General features: G+C 47.2%; 1 protein-coding gene across 1 annotated transcript in view; it reads right to left on the reverse strand.

Annotated features, from left to right (window-relative positions):
* The window catches only part of KLF8 (Kruppel like factor 8), a 62,351-nt gene extending 47,356 nt beyond the window's left edge, over positions 1-14,995 (reverse strand). The window contains exon 1 of the mRNA XM_048514909.1: positions 14,712-14,995. The gene's annotated coding sequence lies outside the window, so the exon portion shown is untranslated. The remainder of the gene's footprint in view (positions 1-14,711) is intronic.
* Positions 14,996-18,774: the final 3,779 nt, after the last annotated feature.

The following is an 18,774-nucleotide window of genomic DNA, read 5'->3' on the forward strand; positions in this document are numbered from 1 at the left end:
AAAATAGACGACAGAGGAATAGTATGAACGGAAACAATGCTCTCCATTCTTCAAACAGCTACAACTGTGCTCGGGAATTGCAATAATAAAGGGACTGTGTGTCAAGAGAGACATGAAGCTAAATAGACAAACTGCAATGAAGAGAAGCTGTAGACTGGATGTTGCGGGTTTTTCTGAGCTGCATGGCCGTGGTCTGGTAGTTTTAGCTCATAACTACTGCAGCTTTCTCAGGTTGGTTTAGTCTGCAGTGCCTTTCATGTTCTTTTATTCTTGTCAGAATGCTGTGTTTTGTCATCCATGTGTATGCTTGTCCACAACTGCATGGTATGCAACAGCTGAACCCACTCTAACCCAAACCGGACATAGGATCTTATTTGATGACACAGACATTCTTGACAACTCCAAAAGCTACTATCACAGGGAAGCTGTTGAAATCCACAAATGTCAAGACAGATTCAACCAAAACGAAGAGCGTTTGAAAATCAACAAAATCTGGCTACCAGTACTAAAAAAAACCAAAACCAAAAAGCAGTCAACTTTTCATACACCACTCAACAATCCACTACTAGATGCTTCACCTCACTTTGATTTCTCAGATAAGTCACGTACATTCAAACCACCAGGACATACACATAAAAATGCAACTACAAATGAACTCCACCCGGACAAATGCAAATGCACCTCATCCCCCTCCCACCTCAGATGTGGACAAAACAAATAGTCAACTACACAAAACACTCCACACTGTGCCCTGGAGAGAAACATGTTTTACTATTACGTGCCTCTGAAGATGCCAGCACCAGATGCATGTGAAACGTTAGGAGCTAAAATTACCAGACCACAGCTACACAGTCCAGAAAAGCCACAACAGCCAGCTGATTCTAACCATGAAAGCCTTCAACGATACACTGAAGAACTGCAGAGGGCCAGTGAGGGCCAGGAGGGGGTCTTAACATCCACAAGAGTCACACTTATGCACACACACACAAGTGCACATTCATTGCTAAACATTCACCACACTATTCCAAGTGCTTGATGGTAACAACCACTATGTGGATACTGCCAGATAGGAATTACGTGACATTTACATACTCTGATTAAACACAGCAAAGTAGAAATTGATGAGCAGCAGCCTTGTGGCTCATATGACAGGTATACAGCATAACCCACGTGGCCTACTCTGGCACTGCCCACCTGCCTGAAATATTAATGGCTGAAAGTGATCTGCTGGTGAGGTTACAGCTCCTTGGGAGAGAGGCAGGTTTTGCTTTAGAGCAGCAGCTCCAAAAAAAGGCACATGGGGGCACATCTGGAAGGAGAGAAGAAAGCTAGCCTTGCATGAATACTACCTGAGAGCCGTGAAAGAAGACAGCCTCAGAAAGATAACTGCATGGGGTAAAATGACACAGGGCAAGGGCCAGCACAGCAAGGTAGACGGAGAAGAGGCGTTTCAACTTGTTTTCTCCAGAAGGAGAGCCGATGGGAGCTGAAACTAGCCAGGAAGCTCTGGTAATTCAGTGAGGAGGGAAAGAGAATGGTGCTCTGCCTATGCTCAGAGACTCCCACAGACATTACACTCCCCTCCCCCAGTCTAACAACAGTGACTAAAAATAAACGGGCCTCAAAATAGCAGACAGAATGGGCTGTTTTTGTGTGAGGGAAGGGGGCATTCAAACTGCTTTTTCTACTGCTGCTGCACTGGTGACGGCGGAGAACCGGCTTGGGGAAGCCCTGCAAAGCAGAAGCAGTTGTGTCTAGGAAAAGGTGCTAGGAAGGTCTGGTTGGTGCTGCCCACTCAGGGCAGACAACACAGACACACATTAAAGATCTCGTTACAAATGTTCCAGGGCACTTAGCCCTGGCACCAAGTGAGCCCTGGAGCCCAGCCCACACTCACCATCCTTCAGCTCCCTTTTCTGCACATGCAGAGGTCATTTGGGTGGTGGAGAGGCTGCGGCAGCCAGAGGGAATCTTCAGAGCCTGTAACCAGCATAGGCAAATCTCTAGGGCTAACTCACCAGTATCCCCACCAGGAAACTGGGCTGAGGAGTTGACAACTGGGGCATTCACAAGAGCTAGTTCATCACACCAAGTAACACTGGTCACTGGGGCTTGCCTGTCTCGGTTGCCTGGGACTCTATACCCTTGCCAGTAGCCAAAATAACAAATGATTGAAGTATACCAGCCATGGGGGAGAGCAGATGTCATAAAGCCACACCCTGCACTGAACCACCTCCTCTGTGCCTTCGCCCACAGCTAGCACCCCATATGTGCAGGATCATACTGTTGGCATGGGTTTGGGATGGTGGTCTAACTCTGGATACCTTCTCTCTATCGAACTGGCACACTGGAAAGTAGAACACCCTCCCAGAGCAATGAACCACCCACTTCTTAGAACACCTCTAAGCTGCACAGCTTAAAGGATTTTAAACCTGGGGAAACTGCTAAGAAACGAAGGTCCTTCTGTGAGCACCTGGTACTTCCTGCCAAACAGAGCGCCTCTGCATCTAAGTCAGCTTCTGCACAGTGCAGCCCAGCGACACCGTGCTCGGGAACCTCCCACAATCTCCCCCACATATTCACACACCCTCCCTGCTCACAGCTGTGACCTTCCAAGCATGTCACCCGCTTTGCCTCCTTGCTCCACAGGGAAGTCAGCCTACTCTTAAAGACGCAGGGGCACATTTCTCTGCAGGAACTGGTCAGACTGAGGAGCCTGGCATCAGTATCCTCAGGTGAGGAATGACATACTAAAAGCAGTCAGTTCGTGGCTGAGGAATGATGAAATTACCTGCTCACAACACACACACCCCACAAGAGAAAAAAAAGCGCCACTCTTAATTTTTCTGCACCAGAAGAATGAAGTGGCTGGATAGCTCAGGAAGGCAATATCTCTCACTTGCAAATCTTAAACTTGTTCATATGGGCAGATGACACTATAGGCCACAGTGACCAGTATCTTCTTCATGTCAGAGAGCTAATGGTGATAGCAAATACATGAATGTAGTACTTAAAAAAAAACACAACTAGCACAAATAGGAATTGCTGTTCCTTGCCCACTCTTTGGTACTTCTCTGACACAGGTCTGTACATTTTTTACCATTACAATATGTTCTTCTAATACATGTTATGTTACAAACTTCAAATGTCCCATTTTTTCAGTATTTTTTCAGATTTGGGAAGCAAGGGGCAATGGGGTAAAAAAAAAACCAAACAAACAAACAAAAATACACCTTTAATAATGGAAAACAAGCTGCTTTGGTCTTTCTAGATGCAGATAAAGTGTTTGATAATGTGAATTAGTCTTTTTTGTTCAAGGTCTTGGAAAATATGGATGGGAGAAATCAATTTATATATCACAGTTGATATGTACACATATATAAGTTTATAGTGTTTTAAGCTATATAGTAGCTTGCCCTGTGCCTATCACAGTCAACTCAAATCTTTGTTACTGGAGATTTGACAAAACCACGTGAGACATGGAAAGCAACAAGACAAGGTTGCCTATTATCTCCTCTCTCGCTTATACCAGTTCCTGAAGTGCTGAATACAGATATAAGACTTGATGAGGGATTGGAGGTATAAAAATTAAGAAAGAGACATGAATTAAGTCCATTTGCAGATTACTTGGTGTTGGTTTTTGAAAACCCCTTAAAGGGAGCTGAGTTCTTAAGAGTAAAATTGAAAGAACTTGGTGCATTCGTGGATTTTAAAATTAATAAACAGAAAACAAAGGTGTCATGAGACAGCACAAAAGGTTTTAACAAAACATATGAAATTACAAGATCAAAAAGAGCTGATGAGTTAACCGATTTTAAAATTGGAAAAAACGTGAAATATCTGGGTATTACACAGACAAATATAAAATAAATGTTAGTTCAAAATAACTATGTCCACATAAGGAACAAAGTTAAAAAAAAAGATTTGTCAAGATGGAACAAACTTCAGTTTTCATTGTGAGAACTGCTGTAATTAATATGAATGTATTACCAAAAATGATATTTTTGTTTCAAACAATATTAGTGTGCATTTGGCAAAACAGAACTAAAAACAACACCTTATCAGTATTTTTCGGGGGGTTTCTCCAAAAAGAAACAGCAGCAATACAAGGAAGCCAAAAAACAGACCTGAAAAATACTGCGGGGTTTTGGCATTTTGGGGGCACTTTGGTCTTGCTGCCATTTTTTTAAAAGATGGAGGGAACACTTTTCCCCGCTCCTTCACAATCACTTACCTGCTGACCACTGCCACAGTCCACATGGGCTTGGAGGCAACAGGTGGCAGAAAGCTGAATGCTGCGCTTAGCCCAATGGGGCAAGTGTTCAGTTCTGCACCAGCTTCTTCTTTTTTTAATTATGGGTTTTTTAAACTTGAACCCAAAAAGTACTGAAAAAATGAGCCCAGCCTTATTGGCAACTGATACTCCATTTAAAAAATGACAGAAGGACATATCAAATTTTGTCTGGCAAGAGAAAACGCCTCAGATGAAATATAAAATCTTGCAAGATGCAAAGGAAAAAAGTGTTTGAGGTTTACCTGATGTAAAATTATATTTTGCAACCTGCTGTTTAATTTGGATGAAATAATAGGTTACAATTGAAAAATAGAAAATTACTTGATTTAGAGGAACACAATTTGAGGTTTGGATGGCATGTTTATCTATGGTGTAACAAAATTAAAGTCAATAAGGATTTTAACAATCATTATATTAAGTATGCCATTCTGAGAATATGGGACAAGTTTAAACCTATACTATGTCCAACCCCCCCCCCCCCCCACCCACCTATATGGCTCTCACAAGAAGCCTTATTCAGGCAAAAAAATACATTTGAAAATAGGCAGATAACTTATATTGTAGATTTCTCATATGGACAATGTAGAATGAAATTCAGAGAAGAATTAATGGCACAATTATTAGAAAAATTTGAAACAAATAAAAAGATCCTTTGGTTTTGAATATTCTAAGACTGAATTTGAGGTAATATTGTGTTCAAATTATGATCATATTATTACCGAAATGTATGTAAGCTTTTGTTGAGATTTGAGAAAGAAGACTGAGTAAAAGATTATACGACTAAATGAGCTATTAACTTTGGTTACAATATAAAAATGGAACAACAGGAAAATCTGTGGTTAAAGGTTCTCAAATTTACTTTATGTACTGGTCTGAAAGAGAATCCTTATAAAATGATGTATTGGTGGTATTTGACATTGGAGAAATTGACAAAAATGTATAAAAATGTCCCCAATGTATGTTGAAAGTGTGAACATCATGAAGGGTATTTTCATTATTTATGGGGGACTTATAATGAAGCTAAAAAAACCTGGATACAAATAAATTCAACAATTCAGAAGATTTTACAGACCAATATATGAATGAAACCAGAGTTTTTCCTTGGGGGTCTTATGGATAGGAAAACATGGAGCTTTGTTTTTATACATGGCATCAGCATCAAGGATATTATAGGAGCAAAAATGGAAAACTTCATGTATACCTACAATAGAAAAATGGCTTGAGAAGTTGCCAAAATTGGTGGAAATAGCTAAACGTACTTCTTTGATTAGAGAAGAGAACTTATCTAAATTCACTGATAATAGGAAACCTCTGATAGACTTTTTGGATAAGAAAAAAATGAATTGATGATTTATGGATTTCAGGAATAGAACAACAAGAAAATATAGTAGACAAAAGTGTGAACTTTATTAGTAAGAATAATTAACAATTAATTGTATACGTGTAATTTGACAGCAAGTAGTAAATTTTTACTACTGTTTACATTTGGTACAGGTGAAGTCAGAAGCCTTACCTCTTCTCTTACATTGTGACTTTATGTACCTTTTGTGCATTTTTGCTCAGTTTTTGGTTTGGTTTTGCCTCTGTTTCTTAGCAGAACATATATTCTTAAAAAATACACCTTTGGCAGAGAAAAGATGGTTTCAAGACCAGAAAACACTGTTTCTCCTGCAATTTGATGCAGTTTACAGAAATGCAGCACACTTGCAAAGTAGTGTTCTCAAGTAGGTCAGACAGTCCAGCGCCAGCAAAAGGCAGGCACTGTCCTTAGGAAAGCCTCAGCATTGAGCAGATCCTGGCACAATCCTGCACGGGCTTATAATGAATCCCCAAGTCCTGTATTCTTAAATGGGTACAGCTGAGGGCTCAAGAAGTGGGGTGCACCTCGAAAAGCAGAACTCTGGTATGGCCATTAAAAATCCTCCCTCCTCAGGCAGTCTGCCTTGCCCTTTAAGCAGAGGCATTGCTTTCTGCCCAAGAGCCACAGCAAGGACACTCTCCCTCTCCAAACAGGATTGCACCACAGAGGGTCAGTGAGGGGACAGGCCAGTCAGTGCTCCTTCTAGCCTCAAATCCTTATTGGTACAGTTTGTTAGCTGGGGTATCAGATTCTCTCGCTGGTGGGACAGAGTTCAGATGGGAAAGCTTCAGAAATTAGCTAGGGGTAGAACACAGGGCTGAAACAAAGGCAGGGATATGTGTGTGGGGGGCAGGGAATTAGGGAGAATTAATTTGCTGGAGAAGAAGAAGAGTTGGATTTATAGCCCCCCTTTCTCTCCTATAGGAGACTCAAAGGGGCTTACAAACTCATTTCCCTTCTCCCCTCATAACAAACACCCTGTGAGGTAGGTGGGGCTGAGAGAGCTCAGAACAGGGGTCTGCAACCTGCGGCTCTCCAGATGTTCATGGACTACAACTCCCATCAGCCCCTGCCAACATGGCCAATTGGGGCTGATGGGATTTGTAGTCCATGAACATCTGGAGAGCCGCAGGTTGCAGACCCCTGGCTCAGAAGAATGTGGCTAGCCCAAGATCACAGTGGTGGGGGAAACAGCAGAAGATTCAACGTGGATGAGCCTGAGAGAAACAGAAGCAACTGCAGCTAACTTTGGGACACGGAAGAACCAATCAGACATTTAGAATGTAGAATCAGGTAAGGAATCCAGTGATGTAGGGTACAGTTTAATGACCTGCCTCAGGATGACCCCTTTATAATGTCGGAGGATAAGGCATCCTGCCCACGCAACACACGCAATTCAGCAGGTGGGCTATGAGAAAGAAGCAGAGGTGCATTAGGATTGCTTATGATACCTTACCTGCACCCAAAGGTTCTGGTGTGCTTAGAACTTGCTCACATGAACGTGCACAGCCCACAACCTGCTCTATGGACAGAACTATTTTTTCCCTCAAAAAGCAGTTTGTTTACATCCTCCATGTTGAGAGCGCTCCCTATTTCTAGTAGCTCAATAGACACACAGAGGATATGCTGTAGGTACTATTGAAAACTTGGGGCCACCAAACATCCTCCACAAAAAGGTAAAAAGTGTAATTTGAAACTAAAGCAGCAAGATGTTGAAGACTGAAGCAAACTGCTGACAGCTTGCAACAGCAGGCTGAAGCACCAGCGCACTGACCAAAGGAAAAGCTGCCTTGCAGCTCTTGGAAGCCCAGCAGTGAGCAGTGATGTTGGGGAAAAGAAGCCGAGTCAACCCCAAAATTATCTTTCTTCTGCCTCAGAGACTGGCAGGACAAGAGCCAGCTGCAGCTCCACAAGGCTACTGAACTTGGAGGGGAGCCAAGCCAAGGGAGCGGATTTTGCTTGCTTGTCCTGATCTCTCTGACCTGCCTAATGCTGGGAGAGGCACAGGGTGCCTTGCACAACCCTGGCCTGGCTGGAACACACTGGGGTTACCAGGCACCGTCAGCACCCCTCTGCAAAGCCAAAAAGGCCGCCGGTCCAGTCCCCAGTAGAAGGGCAACATAGAGAAAGGTCTCTAGGAACAAGGCTCAGGTGGGGGATTTGGAGGTGGACAGATGTATGCAAATTTACAGGCCGCCAAAAGAAGCAATCTGGGCCTGAAAGCCAGCTTGGGTGTGGGGAGTACAATGAAGCACAGGGAAGGAGGAAGCTACAACAGTGTGCAAGGAGAAAAGGCAGGCTCAGCCCTATAGCAGGCCACACTGGGTCACTCCACACTCTGGCCACCAGCAAGAAGCTTAGTGGGGGCCAGAAGGGAAAACCAGACTGTACTCTAAGTAGGCCAGCCCCAGTCCTCTGTGAATTCTCAATACCTCCACAGTCTTGTGACAGTAAAAGCTCAGGGCCAAGGGCAAAGTCCTTCTTTGGATCAACCTGGAATTTGTCCTCCTCTCCATTTATTCTTCTGCAACGAGGTCAGGAAAGGAGCAAGAAGCAGAAAGCAGGGTGAAAGCAGCCTTCACTTCCACCCCCGCCCCCTCCCAATTCTCCCTGGGGAAGTCTTGTGGAGATATACACCATATTCAATGCAGATTTCAGCCAACAACAGATTATCCAACAACAATTTAGTAGGCTTGTATATCTTTGGGCATGTGTGCATGGATATATGGGTCTGTGTGTATATCTATACATATGTTCTGATGTGACATCACCCCATGGATCAGTAATGACCCAGTTGCACAGGGGGACTGTCTTTAACCTTAATATATATTGTGCCCCTCCAATGGCATGCCATGCATGATTGCAATCTGTTAGCTTAATAAATTCTGTTTTTCAAAGAAATATATTGCCTTCCCAGTCCTGCTGGTAAGAGAAAGTTCGAAATCTGTAGAGAATTACTGGTAATGACTCAACAAGTGCAGGGGAGGGAATATGGCTGGCAACATCCAGCAAGTGGAATTTCAGTGCCTGGACCTCCAACCTGCAATTGGGTACTGTGCCACACAAAAGATCACACACACACTTGTATAAGCAAAGAATAAGCATTCAGCAATACAAGCAACATTTCTGATTTAGAGGATTTCTCAGTTGGGCACAGCTATGAAGGGAGAGATGTAACATGTAGTGACCAGCAGGTCTGCCCTGAAAGTGCTCTCAGTGAGCAAAGTCCAAACTCATCTTTTGCTCTCTAAGGCTGAGCTCCAAAAAGAGAGGTGCGCAAGAAGAGATTGAGCAAAACAGATCACTGATTGTGTGTTTCATTTGCCGTCGTGCAGCATGTCTGTAAGTCCACTCAAGAAGCTGGAAAGAAACCAGGCTCAGCCACAGTTAAGGGACATACTGCAATTCTATTGTGAGTTACTTCCATCGTTGTCCTTTCAGTTTTTAGCTATACAAAGATACTGTCTACCTGTTTCAGAATAACAAAAAATAATGAGAAATAATGAGAACTACCTGCCTGGGATTCAAAGATGCCCAGGCCAAAGGCAGGCATATAAACACTTTAAAATAAATTAAATAAACTAGGAATTTGCCTCCATTCATTTCCACTTAGAAGTTATTTTCCCTGAAATGCAGAGGCCAGAACAACTACCCCGGCCACTGGCTTTCATTCCTGTTTTGGTTTCAGAGCCACAAGCCAGGCAGCAACAGGGAGGTCCCAGTTTGGATGCCTGGAATGTCAACAAAGTCCTGCAAGTTGTCAGTGTCAGGAAGCCCTCACTGTGTTCAACAATCTCTGTGGAATCATTCCAGCAGGTCTGAGACGCCCAAGAAGAACGTGGCCTTAGAGGGTTCCACGTGCACAGCAGACCCTTCCCTGTAACATCATAGGCATCCCTCAGGGCAGAAGAGGCCAATTCTCTGTGCAGTAACCAGCCAGGCTGCTAAATAATTACAGTGCTGCTCAGGGCAAAGCAAGCTCGGTGAGGTGGAACCAGCCTACATGATAAGATCCAGGAATCTTAATGGCCAGCCACTAGACCCAACCCACTCACAAAATATACAAGCAAGCCTATTTACCCATTGCACACAACACAAACACCCCAACTCAAAATGGCATGCACACACACAGTTCTTGGAATAGCTTTTGCACTGATAACTGTTTTGATGCTTGCACCATTTGTTTAAACAAACTTTGCTTTAGGTTTGTTTTTGTTTGTTTTTTGCAAAGTTGACATCTCTGGCAAAGCGAGGTGACAAGACAGAGCTGGAAAACATCCAAGCAAGTGAAGAGCAGTCCCAAATAACAAAATGTGCCTAGAGGCCCTGAGTTCCTCTTAAACAAGAAGAGCCTTTGGCAGATCTTTCTGAGTGTTGTGTAGATGGGTCATCCCTGAGGACTGGCAGCTTGCTGTTTCAGAAGAAATCTAAGCTCTGCCCAGTCTGAACTCAGTTCCCTGTGGTTTCTTGCACACACAAGATCCAGCCCTCAGCTCCCTGCAGACACAGAAGAGGAATTTTTAACCCAGTGTAGCTATGACAACAACAGGCTCTGGGCAAAATGCACAGAACTGCCCCAACCCCTGTTGATACAAGGAGAAAACGGACATTCAGTATGAAAATCAAACAAAAGCAGAGCTGAACCTCTCCCTTCCCACAACAGACGTCCAAACATCCCCTCTTCCCAAGCCTTTCACCCAGGAGTAACTTCAGATTCAAAGCCCCAGGTGAAACAAAGAAGTCAGAAGAGAGGGAAGCAAGTGGAGTAGGTCAGACCAGCAGAGAGAAAGAGGGAGGGAGGGAGGGAGGGAGGGAGGGAGGGAGGGAGGAGTGACTGACCCAAACGCACCCAAAGGAGGCTTCCAAAAAGGAATAATGACTAAGCAGTCTAGAGCCGCCTCCCTCCTCTGTGCCCCGCCCCCCATCATTAATCATTTGAAGGAGCCTTTCCCTCACTCTTCTTCATATCTAGGACACTAGAATAAAGCTGTCTGAATTTGCAAGGAGCCTGAAACAGCTATAATGAAGTTGTACTGACAACCCAGCCCTCCAGCTAATGATACACCTCCCTGAGCGCTCATGATTCAAATAAGGAAAAGACAGCCTAGTTGGGCAGCTCTGTAATACAAGTCCATTTGCTGGCACTGATAGAGTTGCCACCCAAATGGCAGCATTAAATTTGACACTGCCAATACCAGTCAGCCTACATCACAAACTCTTAAACTTAAGTGGGGTATGTACACTGTGAACATAAGACATTAATTGGGGGAAATGCCTTTCCCCAGAGACAGTTAATCACAAGTTTGGCAACAAACAATTTAAAAATCTCCAAAAATTCAGGTTATGACCTGAATGTTTCCTTTCCAAGACCAAGAAAGGATGTAAAGTCTACAAGTGCTTGCTAAGGCTCAAAACAGCTGACAGATTCCAGAAGAGAATTGCAACCCTGAAGTTAAGGCAGCCACCAAGCCAGCTGGTACCTTAGGACGCATGCCCACCTGCACAGTTCAGACCCTGCAATGCCAGCTCAGGGCCACTTGTCTCATCCTTGCAGGAAACCAAAGGCAGGGACTGGGATTATCCAGCCGTTCCTCAACAGAGTTCTCAAAATAACAGTTCAAAAATGGTCCCATTTGGAAAACCAATGGAAGTATTTAGAATCAAATACTTAATGGTTTAGGTCCCTTCTGCACATGCAGAATAATACACTTTCAATCCACTTTGCAACTGGATTTTACTGTGCGAAATATCAAAAACCACTTGCAAACAATTTTAAAAGTGCATTATTCTGCATGTGCGGAAGGGGCCTTAGCGCAGACATTAATTCACCTGCCCTTGCCAAGATGTATTCACAGACACCAAATTGCACTTATCTGGCACTAGAGACAGTTAAAATTTCACAGCACAAGAGAGTTGTGAATACCTTGCATGTGGTTATCTCAATAACTCCCTCCCAGGATCAACAAAGCAGGTCAGCATTTCTTCCACCTCCTGCATTAATAGTCACCTGCAATGACCATTACCAATCTTCCACAGCTGAGCTCACCTCTGGTTTTGGATCACAGGGGAAACAAAAGGGAATATTTTAAACAAACAGCTGATATTTTACAGGGTAAAATTATTCTCCTCCCACCAACATTACAAGTTCATGGCCAAAGTGAGGTTAAAAGGGGAGAAGGAACCTCCTCCTTTACTGCTCAGCCCATCCATTTATGCCACACTAGCAAGCAAAAACTAAACTGAAGGTCTCTGCTGAAGGGTCAACACACACTCTTCAAACAAAGAACATAAGGATTCCATTCTACACAATAAACCAAGAGTTTCCTGCAGCTGACTTCTAGAACTTTTTAAAAGGGCAGAACTGTGCTATGCGTCCACATAGCTTGATCTACAAGGGATGAGAAGAGAAGTCAGGGCCCCAGCAAGGCACTGAATGTTCTCATCATGGACCAGCCTGTGAAATTTACAGAAATTATCCAAGATGACGCTCGTGTCCCAGTTCCACTGGGAAAGTCACAAATACAGCATCATACAAGCCCCTCTTCAGTCTAGTGCAGCAATATTCTTGTTGAGCTCGCAGGCTCTTTGGGAATTTTGATAATAGGTCTTGGGGCTCAGCAAAAAATGTTGGGTGGCTGCAAGCCAAGCATTTTCCCTGCAAAGGAGGCAGCTGTTGCAGAATGGGTGCTCCCTGCAGACACAAAGGTGATGCCTCCTGAGCTTCTCTGAAGCACCTCCTTCTCGAATGAGGCGGACGAAAACAAGGTTTATATAAAAAATGCCCTGTCAAAAAGAAATGGGTATCAAGAAACTCATCAGCAGGCACCATCATGCCCATGGGCACCATTCAGAAGATCTAATAGCAGGCCATTCCAGCAATGGTCTAACAGCAGGGCACTCCGTCCATGTAGATTGCCAGCTGCAGGTTGGGAAAAACCTGGAGATGTTGAAGCTGGAGCCAGAGAAGGGAAGGTTTTGGGGAGGGGAGGGACTTCAGCGGGGTTTGCCATAGAGTCACCTTCCAAAGCAGCCATTTGAGACGGAGTCAGCATGGTGTAGTGGTTAAGAGCAGGTGCACTCTAATCTGGAGAACCAGGTTTGATTCCCCGTTCTGCCAGCTGGGTGGCCTTGGGCTAGTCACAGTTCTTCAGAGCTCTCTCAGCCCCACCCACCCCACAGGGTGTCTGTGGGGGGGAGGGCAATGAGATTGTAAGCCCCTTTGAGTCTCCATATGGGAGAGAAAGGGGGGATATAAATCCAAACTCCTCCTCTTCTTCCTCCAGATGAACCCTGGAGATCAGTTTTCATAATGGGAGATCTGAACTGCAATCTGATTTTGAACTGCAAACCCAAGCCAGGGGATATGGTCCGTCCCAGTCACTCCAACACAGACTTCAGAACAGAAAATGCAGACTCAGTCACCAACAAAGCTCATTCCCAACATCCGCAGTCAGGGTCGGAATAAGCTCTGATCTTTGGGAGCAAAAAAGCTGAATAGGTGACTGCTATTCACGCTTGCTTCCCTTATCTGTCCCCTGGCCCACCCTTCACCACGCCACCAAGAAGGGTGAATTTGAAGCTAAGACCCAACACATTCCAGCATTTCTGTATTGTATAGCTGCAGCATGCTGTTTAGCTAGGATTTCCCAGGGCCACCACCAGACATTCAGTGCTAAGGAAGAAGGAGACAGAGGAAGCAGCTTCAGTCAGCCTGGGAAAGGGCTGACGTTCCACCACAGGTTACATGAATGCTAGGAACTTATGTTCAAGGCAGCATGGTAGAGACCAATCTTGTCAGATCTCAGAAGCTGAGGTTGGAAGATTGCAGAGGAAGGCAATGGCAGATCACCTGGGCTTCTTGCTTGCCTTAGAAATCCCTTGCTGAGGTCACCATAAGTTGGCTGAGACTCAATAGCACTTTACACATAATTTTTCTCTCTCCCATGTCCACCTATCAATTAAACACAGGCTGTTTTCTTGTTCGTATGGCTGGAAAACTATCATAGCCTGCCGGAGGCCACAAAGAGGCTGTCACAAGAGCACTTCCAGGCATGCACAGAATGTCCTGTGAATTTTGGAACTCCTAGCCACAGGACAGACACCCAGAAGGTGCGAAAATCTTTTCCTGGAACACTTGGCTTCTACAAAAGCAAAAACCAGCAAGACACGGCCAATGTCCCTAGCAAACATGAGAGGGTGGCATTTGTGGGTTTGAACTGGGGTGTTGGGGGAGGGGGGTCTTCACAGACTTTCAAGAACTCAGTCTGCCTGCCATAAATTACCATCACAGTCACATTAGTGCCCATCCCACCCCAATTCTGTCTTTTAGAGCCCTTGACAGTTCAAATGCCCATCTTCATTCTGAGCTGTACCTGTCCAGGTGGACAAGGCAGGTTGCGGGGGGAGACAACCCGCGCGGGTAACAAGGACCAACAGCCAGATACCCGCTCCTGCCTCCCCTCCGCCCCCAGAAGGACCAGGCGCGAGTCCGACTTTGATCTTCGGAGCGCCGGCTCCTTCCCTGACACCTGCGCCGCCCGCCTCCCCTCAGCCCGCCCAGCTGTCAGCTCCGCGCCTCCTCCGCCGCCTGGCAGGCCCCGCGGGGGTGGGAGGGGCCGACCTGTCAGGAAGCGGCTCAGCCCCGCGCCAACAAACTTGGGGCCCGCCAAGCCCCTGAGAAAGCCATCCGCAGCCCCGCCCAGCCAGGTGCCCAGAAGCCCCGACGGCGCCCCAGGAGTCGCCCCTGCTGCCCAGAAGCCCCGAGGGCCGGCAGAAGCAGCAGCAGCGCCCCCGCCTGCTCCGGGGCGCTTCCTCTTTAAGGAGGCGACCAAGATGGAGCCGCCGTCGGCAGAGAGAAGGCGAGGCAGGCTGGGCGGTGGGGAGCGCCGCGAGCACCCGCCCAGCAGCCCTGGGCCGAAGGAGGGAGCGAGCAGCCCGCCCGCCTGCCCGCCCCCTGGTGCCAGGCGCGCCGGGTGGCCGCTTCCTGGACTGGCGCCTCCTCCGCCCGCCCAGCCCTTTCTCCGCCCGCGCCTGCACCCAGCGAAGGAAGCGACTTACTTTCTCTCCGCGCGCCTCCTCCGAGCTGCGGCGGGAGGGGGTGGCTGGGTGGGGTCGGCCGCGGAGGGGATCCCGAGGGCGGCGCCCCCAGACTCCTGCCCCACCGGCCTCCCCGGCAGGGCTAATACGGGCACACGGCGGGCGCTGGCTCTCCGGCCACCCGGCTCAGCCGCTTCTCCGCTCGGCGCTGGCTCCCCACCCAGCCGCCTGTCCCTGACCCCACCCAGCGGCTCCACCCAGCCTCTGCCGCACGGGCTGTCAATCACCCGACCCTTGCAAAGCTGCAATGGCCACATCGGCGTAGGCGGCGGCTGCTGCGGGGAGAGGGCTGGCCCCTGCGCCAGGTCCCCCCCCCCCAAAAAAAAGACTGGACCCCCTCTCCGGTTGGGCGCAGGTGGGGGGGCAGTCCTGTGCCCCTCCCTGCCTGGCTCCACCTTCGCGCGCTCGGCACAGGGCTGCTGCTGGAGCCCCGCCCCAGCCCTGCTAGTTCTCAAGTAAATGAAGTCCGGTTTTAACTACGCTGGGGCTGCAGTTATAGGGACATCTCACTTTGAAGTACGTCCTATTGTGTGCAAAGGAATGTACGCCTGAGGAAGGGTGCATGCCACCGTTTTGCATCCGGGAAAGTGCGGAGAAGAGTTAGGCAGGGCCCCATTGTACACCTTCAGCTGCTTAGTCCAAACTTGGGCTGCAGAATAACCAGGGAAGCCCTGGGTTCTAGATGCGTGTGCCTAGGTGTTCCGGAGAATGTTGCTCCAACACTTCATGCGCTTGCAGCAGGAACTGTCGGCTCAAGACTACTCACTCAGCAACAAGTGTTCACAAGTGACGAAAGCCAAGGTTGCAAGGACGTTCCTTAGTGTTGTTTCTCGGAGATGCCAGTGGGTGGGGACCTATCACATGTGAATGCTGTGCCTTACACAGACCTGGAAAACGCACAAACTGATTGAAGCTTGGCTTGTCACAGCCTTTCACCTAATCAGTTTGTAGTCAATTAATTTATGGGCTTTAGTGGATTAAGTCTGCATACAGTTTCAGACAAATCCACAGTTGTGAAGGGAGAAAATGCATTTTTGGGCACACTTGCACATTACAATCACACTGGAACAGGCATTTTTGCCAGTGTGAAGAACAGTGCAGAGTCTTCCACTATGCTGTCCTGCTACCTGTCAACGTTGTAAAAATACTTGTATAATTTTTCTTTTAAAATGTGCTGCCTTATTGAATTGGGGACACCTTTGTAGGCAAAAGTAATTGATTTCAGCTCTGATTGCTTATGGAAAGTGACTTAAAACAATTCCAGTTGCTATTGTCTATCATAGTTGAATGGAACCTCCATGTTCAAGGGCAGCATTACTCAGATTACCAAGGGATGGGGACAAAAAAGAGAAGGTCCCTCTGCCTTGCATGTGGGCTTCTCAGGAACATGAATATGTACTGTACTGCCTTATAATGAGAAAAACCACTGCTCCATCTAGGCTACAAAATGATCTCCTGACTGGCAGCAGTGCTCCCCTGACTCAGACACAGAAAGGTGTTTCCCAACGTGAGCTTCCTGAGAGCCTTTTCACCTGAGATTTTCCGCATGCAAAGCATTTGGTATGTCACTGAACCAGAACATCTCCCACTGGCTACTGCTAATGTCACCCTAAGCTAGTGCATAGTCCTACTAACGTGGATTCATTGGTACTTACTCTCACACACTGGTCCATAGGACTGTGCTGTGATGAACCCAGAGCACTGACCCAGCATCCCGAAGCAATGTGTGTGTGTTGAGTTTGGATGTGGGAAGTACCAGGCAGCCTTTAAACAAGACATTATGCTTCTCAGGCTCAGTGGCATAATGTCCATTGGGCAAAATGGACAACTGCCCAGGGTTCAGGAATTTTGCAGTGCATGCTCCTGCGTTTTTATTTTTTTGTGTTTTTTTCACGTTTCGGCCTGCAGGGGGCGCATTTTTAGAGGTATTGGCACCAAAATTTCAGGGTATCATCAGGAGACTGTCTTGATGATACCCCCCAGGTTGGGTGCAGTTTGGTTCAGGGGATCCAAAGTTATGAACCCCCAAAGGGGTAGCCCCTATCCCCCATTGTTTCCAATGGGAGCTAAGGAGATGGGGCTGCACATTTGAGGGTCCATAACTTTGGCCCCACTAAACCAAACTTCACCAAACTTAGGGAGTGTCATCAGGACAGTCTCCTGATGGTACCCTGAAATTATGGTGTCACTAGCTTAACAATTGCACGCCTCACAGGCACTCCCAGAAATTTGGCCAAGAATCTTACTTCTGCATTGATTTTTTCCATTGATGTCAATGGGGAATTTCTGGTACAGCCTGTGGAGTGCACATCTCTGAAAGCACAGTCACAAAACTTTCAGGGTATCTTCAGGAGACTGTCCTAATGACACCCCCCCAAGTTTGATGAAGTTTTATTCAGGGGGGCTAAAGTTATGGAACCTCAAAGCGGCAGCCCATATCTTCTATTAGCTTCCATTGGAAACAATGGGGGAATGGGGCACCCCTTTTGGGAGTCCATAACTTTGGCCCCCCTGAACCAAAATTGGGGGTGTCATCAGGATGGTCTCCTGAATATACCCTGAAATGTTGGTGTCACTAGCTTTAAAAATGCTGTTTTTTTTGTGGAACCCGGCAGGTTTCATGTGCAGGAGCAATTAAACACAAAAACAGCATTTTAAAGCTAGTGACACCAAAATGTCAGGGTATCATCAGGAGACTGTCCTGATGACACCCCCTAAGTTTGGTGAAATTTGGTTTGGGGGGGCAAAGTTATGGGCCCTCAAAGGTGCAGCCCCACCTCCTTAGCTCCCATTGGAAACAATGGGGGATAGGGGCTACCCCTTTGGGGGTTCACAACTTTGGACCCCTGAACCAAACTGCACCAAACTTGGGGGCATCATTAGGACAGTCTCCTGAAGATACCCTAACACAGTGGTGGCGAACCTTTGGCACTCCAGATGTTATGGACTACAATCCCCATCAGCCCCTGCCACCATGGCCAATTGGCTATGCTGGCAAGGGCTGGTGGGAATTGTAGTCCATAACATCTGGAGTGCCAAAGGTTCACCACCACTGCCCTAACATTTTGGTGCTGATACCTCTAAAAATGCGTCCCCTGCAGGCCGAAATGCGAAAAATACAAAAAAATAAAAAAGCATCAGAGAATCTCAGATGTTACCGCAAGTTCGGATCACGCAGAGCTCGGAGGGGGCGGGCTCGGGCCCTTGGCCCTCCTAGTCCCTCCGAACCTCAGCTCCGAACTGGCTCAGCCGAACCACCAAGCCTTGCTGCCTGTACTCCGCCTCTTGCCAGCCCTGCTGCGTCCCCGGATGGATCTTTGTGGGGTGCCAGGACTAGCAGTCGGGCGCACATGCACCTGGCCGACCCACCGACCGCACTGCTCTCCCCTGGATGCTGCCGCTGCCTGCTGCCACTTGCCTCCCCCCCCCCCCCGCATCTTGCACCATTTCGCCGGTAAGAGGGGTGCCTAAGTTCAGCCGGCAGGGAGGGGGGAAGCCACAAGCCACCAGGGGAGGAGGACAGGGGAGCTCCACCTCCTTCCACTGCCCATGGGAGCATCAAACTCAGGTTTTTAAAAGGGCTCCAGTTTGCCTCGTTACGCTCCTGCTCAGGCTAACTTCTTGTACAGGGCTTTTGTGGCTGTGCAATGAATAACCCCATGAATGCTGTCCTCTGCTTTGGGAGTGAGCAGGAAATGGGTTGGAGGGTTTAGGAGCCGCGCTTCAATGTGGGCATGGCAAAGTGAGCAGCTGGTGAGGGGGACAAGGAGACAATACAGGCAGCTGAGCAGCAGCCAGGAGGAAACTGGCCGTGGGCACAAGAGCTAGTGGCACTGGCAGCCATGTCCCCTGCTTACAGTCAGGGCAAAGGGAGTTGCTGTGGTATTAGGAGGCTTGCCCAGTGATTGCTTGCATTGCTGCAACATTCGCTTCCCCACGTCTCCCTTTCTACCCCACCTTTGGAAAGCACCTGCTATGCCCATGTCATCCAGCACCAGTGTTTCTGCAATCCATCCCACTTCTC

This window comes from Sphaerodactylus townsendi, linkage group LG13 (assembly GCF_021028975.2).
Source record: "Sphaerodactylus townsendi isolate TG3544 linkage group LG13, MPM_Stown_v2.3, whole genome shotgun sequence".
NCBI classification, from domain to species: Eukaryota; Metazoa; Chordata; class Lepidosauria; order Squamata; family Sphaerodactylidae; genus Sphaerodactylus; species Sphaerodactylus townsendi.